Source organism: Phoenix dactylifera, chromosome 2 (genome assembly GCF_051530095.1).
Source record: "Phoenix dactylifera cultivar Ajwa chromosome 2, Ajwa_hap1_PhDact_Kaust_v1.1, whole genome shotgun sequence".
Classification (NCBI taxonomy): domain Eukaryota; kingdom Viridiplantae; phylum Streptophyta; class Magnoliopsida; order Arecales; family Arecaceae; genus Phoenix; species Phoenix dactylifera.
In genome coordinates this window covers 19586935-19592532 of record NC_143191.1, presented here as the reverse complement: position 1 = coordinate 19592532, position 5598 = coordinate 19586935, and positions in this window count along the sequence as shown.

Below are 5598 nucleotides of genomic sequence, written 5' to 3'. Positions count from 1 at the left end.
TCTAACAATCTCCCACTTGCACTAAAGATAATCAGCCATAAACCTAAGCCCCATCTTCTCAAGATGCGCTTCAGTTTTCTGCTGACTTATCTGCTTAGTGAATGGATCCACCATATTTCCTGTGGAGTCCTCTGATCCTCTACTTATTTCTTTTCGAGGTAGTCACTTATTAGGTTAAACCGCCGCTCTATGTGCTTCGGCTTCTGGTGAGACCTTGACTCTTTATCTAGTGCTATGGTGCCTTTGTTATCGCAGTAGAGTGTTATGGCATCTGATGACATTATACCTAACTTAGCAATGAACTTCTTAAACCAGAAGGTTTTCACTGCACCCTTAGATACGGCTAAACATTCAGCTTCTAAGGTAGAATCTACAATGATCGGTTGTTTGAAACTCTTCCAATTTACTAAACAACTATTGCACATATTCTAATGTAGACTTTCTATCATCAATATGTGTGCATCCTTTTACCTTCATCTCTGATCTTCTCCTAAAAATCAAGAACATGTCTTTAGTTCTTCTCAAGTACTTAACTGTTCTTCACAGCTATCCAGCGCTTCTTGCCTGTACTATATCAAATCACGTACATAGCATGGTATACATGAGGCTTCCTATAGCCGAAGCATAAGGGATCTTGCTCATCCGCTGAATCTCTTCAGATGTGTTGGGGCACATCTTCTTGGAGAGATTTATCCCATGCCTAAGGGGTAATAATCCCCTTTTAGAGGTTTCCATGCCGAACCTCTTCAGCACTCTCTCTATGTACATAATCTGTGACAGGACAAGCATCCTCTTAGATCTATCTCTATAGACTTTAATTCAAAATATAGAATGCTTTCCCAAGGTCTATCATGGAGAATTCCTTACAAAACCAAACCTTGACCTAAGTTAGTATGGGAATATTATTCCTAATTTGAAGGATATCATCCACGTATAATACGAAGAATGCAATAGCCCTCCCACTAACTTTCCTATAAACACATGTTCCTCTTCGTTCTTGATGAAATCAAACAATTTGATTTTATCATTGAAACAAGTGTTCCAACTCTGAGATACTTGCTTTTGTCCATAGATGGACCTTTGCAGTTTGCAGATCTTGTGATCACCATCACAATATCTCATAATCATATTATGCTGCAATAACAAGCAATATTCGAATGGACTTCAGCATGGATACAGGTGAAAAAGTATCCTTATAATCAGTGCTTTCGCACTGACTATAACCTTTCGCAGCCTTGCCTTATAGGTCTCTACCTAGCTATTCGAACTTAATTTTCTCTTGTAGATCTATTTACACCCAATAGGTACTATACCTTTTGGTGAATCTACTAAGGTTCAGACTTGGTTGGAATGCATAGAGTCCAACTCTGACTTCATTGCTTCCAGCCATCTCTCGAAATCGATGTCTAACATCGCCTCGTTGTAGGTATTGGGATCCTTACCTTGATCCTATCTCCCATGAGGAACACTTCCTCTACATCCTCTGTAAGCATACCTAAGTACCTTTCAGGCGGACAGAAGATCCTACTAGATTTACGAGGTGGAAGAAGTACTACGTGTACTGGCTTAATATGAATAGATTCTATAGGCACAATGGCTTGTTGCTCTTTAGAGACTTTTTCTTCGAGCTCAATTTTTCTCCTACTGCCTCTATCAAGGATAAACTATTTTCCATGAAGATAGCATGTAGGTTTACAAACACTTTGTGATCCTTTGAGACGAAAAGTCGTATCCTAATGACTCTTTAGGATATCCTATAAAATGAGCATTAATTGTCCTATCCTCTAACTTGTCTACCTGTTGTCGCTTGTCTTGGGCCGGACATCCCCAAATCTTGAGATAACCAAGACTCGGCTTCTTACCATGTCATATCTCATACGGTGTCGTAGGAACAGATTTAGAGGAAACTCTATTCAATAAGTAAATAGCTGAAAATAGGGCATCCCTCTAAAGAAACAAAGGTAAATCAGTGAAGCTCATTGTGGACCTGACCATATCCAATAAGGTCCGATTCCTCCTCTTTGACACCCCATTGAGCTGAGGTATTCCAGAAGGGGTCCATTGTGAAACTATACCATTCTCCTTGAGATAATCACGGAACGCTCTATTAAGATGTTTACCTCCTCGATCCGATCGAAGAACCTTAATGAGTTTTCCTGTTTGTTTTTCTACTTCATATCTGAACTCTTTGAACTTTTCAAAAGTTTCAGATTTGTATCTCATATACATATCCATACCCTGAGTAATCATCGATAAATGAAGTAAAAATTACAACCCCTAGCCTGCACATCGAATGGGCCACACACATCAGTGTGTACTAGGGTAAATATTTCAGTGGACCTCCCCGTGTCCTACAATGGATAATTTGGCCATCTTTCCTTGAAGGCAGAATTCACAAATCGGATATGACTCGAAAGTCAATGAGCCCAAAAGCTTATGTTTCTCTAATTTGTTTATTCTGTCTTCTCCTATATGGCCAAGCCTGAGGTACCACAAATACTTTAGATTTATCTCATCTCTAGATCCTTTTAGATCCTATGGTACTCACTGTTTGCTCAGATACGTTCACAAATACATCCTGATAGAGACTGTCAATTATAAAACCACGTTGAACCAATTTATTTCTCAAATAAATGGAACAGTAGTCTTATAAAAATCTTTATGTGCTAAACAAGATACAGAAATCAAATTTCTGCTACAAACAGGTAACAGTCCCTAAGTATCCTGAGCATATCTGACATACCTTCTGGAGGTCTGTCACCCTTCATGTTCTTTATGCTTCCCATATATGTAGGACAGTTCCTCTTCCAATGGCCGTCCATGATGCAATGGAAACACTTTTCCTTGCAATTGGCCTTTTTCTTTGAACTTCCTTGCTTGACGTTTTCTCGGTCTTCTGCTTCTTTGCAGGCTTCTTCTTCTTCCAGGTAGACTATCTCTTGGAAGTAGAAACTAACTCGACAGCAAGAACGATGCCCCTTGAACTCTTCAAGGTCCCTAAGAAAGTTACCAATTTATTTAATAATTCTATTTTTGGTGCATACAATCTTGTTCATATGGTAGTCTACTATAAACTGTTCATATGAATCTGGAAGGGATTGCGGGATCAAATCTGTTTGCAATTTCTTTGTGCATGGTCATGCCGAGCTTCTCAAGCTTCTCAAGCTTCTCTAAGTCCTCTATCATGGTCAAACCATAATCCTGGATAGACTAGCCTTGAAGAGCCTCTTGGACACTTCAAACCATGTTGCGCGACTCTTATCATCATACAACTCTTGCAGGTGATTTAATATATCCCTAGCAGTCTTGATGTTCTCATGCTGGCATTGTAATTCATTGGACATAGATGCCATTGTGCAGCACCTAACTTTATTGTCATTGTTCGTCCACTTAGCATGCGTCTTATGCTGATCAGTGATCGGACGGATTGGTAACATGGGGATTCCATGGTCTAGCACATACCCGAATTTCTCACAATTCAAAACTATTTTGAAATTTGCTGAGCCAGTCTTTATAATTGGGTTTGGTCAAACGGTTGTTCTATAGGATATGAGTTAAGAGTCTAGAAGCTGACTTTATAATCTTTAGAGAGTAAAGATTCTACTTAGAATTTTGTACTTGAACTCTATTTGTTTTAGGACCTTTTAAAACAAACACCTCCCACTATTTTCTCGAATCTTTTGCACTCCTCTGGTAGAGAAACAGAAACCTGCGACTCTAATTTCAAGTGGGGTGCTACGGTCCCACCAATTTACATGCCACCTCACCTAACAGTTATTGGTGACACATAAATGGATGAGTGCACAACTCTTGTACAATGCTTCTCAAGCAAGTTGTAGCGCTATCCGGTCTCTAAGTAATGAAGACCTCACCTAACAGTTATTGGCCCCATTTCTTAGTTAAATCGGACCCACCGTATAACTGCAGAAGCAAAGCCGTCATTGGGTCCCTCACCTAACAGTTATTGGGCCCAACCCTATCTTTACCCCTACAACATCTCATGTCTAATAGAGAGGTCCAGTCCCCCGATGCAACTTGCCCACTGTATCCAGCCGAGACAAATCAACGCCGAAAAGACCTTAGCAGCTCTACTACGGTGGAAGACCGCTAGACTTAATATTTTTAAGAAGATTTAATTTAGGCCTCTTTCATTTAATTATCTACATCTCATGCAAATTATCTACCCGCTACGAATAAACATAAACATAAACAATAAGGCATAATTACAAAATAATTGGTGATGATCATGGATCCAGGATGGGGTCATAGTACAAGCACATGCACATCAATTGGTTAGATCGTCTTCAACTCTTGATTCGATCTTGAGCACCCTTGGTCCAATTGCGATCAACTCCTTGATCCATCTCCAATCAACCTTTGATCTCGATCCGCGCAAATCGTGCTTGTAGAGGCATGCACCGATCAACCATTGACGTGCAAACATATCACAGATTACATCCCAGATAACTTTAAAATAAATAAAATTTAAAATAGTTACAACCCTTTTTCATGAGACACGCAGGTCTCTAATACATCAATATAAGATGCACGCAGGCATCTGAAAATCTGATTTACATGCCATCACAGAACATCGCAGAACATTTCAGCACATTCACAAAGGGTCATCCATGATCATCACCATTCGCATCACATGCATAAATTATAATTTACAGATCTGAAATCTAATTGATTACGTCATCACATGAGTTGCTGATCATGCAAGACATGATTCTAAATATTTGTAATCACATTATCAAAGCAATAGAATCATTAATCAAAACATTCAAAAATTTCAGCATGCAGAAAAATCTGCAACCTGAAATTCTGCATGCATAAAAATCAGCAGGCATAATAATCCTTTAAATTTCAGATCTAATATGCCCTTTAATAATTAATCCTAACCGTAATCTACGAAATCTGGCTCTGATACCACAGTTGGGATCCCTTGCACGCCGCAAAAAAAAAATTCTGAACGCAGGGGAAGGGGCATGCACGGATCCCGTTCATCGCATGAGCATATTTCAAAAACCGACATTTGCAGATAGATTAGGATTAATTTATTTTTCATTATATTAGGAAGATCAGATCTTCACCTTGTGCGGATAGATGAACACCGCAAATCTGATGATCATGGATTTGTTGAAGGTTTGCTTGAAGCCGCACACGCGTCCGGCCTCTACGGGTATCCACACGAGGCAGAGGACCGATCTAAGTCTTTGAATCTCCCCGGGATGCTAGCTCTCTTGCAGAGAATACTTTTGATGGATGAATCTCTTTCTCCTTTCAGCAACCAAACCTTTGATTACTTTCTCTTAGGGTAGTGGAAGAGAAGAAAGTATATTAAAAGGAAGCAACTGTTTGCAGCCTTTTAATTTTATGGAAGAAGGAAGGGAGAAGAAAGCCCAACGCCATCTCCCTTTTTTTTTTTTTCTTTGTTGGCGGCTGAAACCCCAAGAAAGGAGGGTGCTGTTCACGGCTCAAAGGGAGAGGAGAGAATCCCACGTATTTCCAAGGAGAGGTATTCAAGGGGGCCCACATACCCTCCTTTTGAATCATCTTAAACGTGAGCTCCTAATGTGCATGGAGGTGGGAATTGGT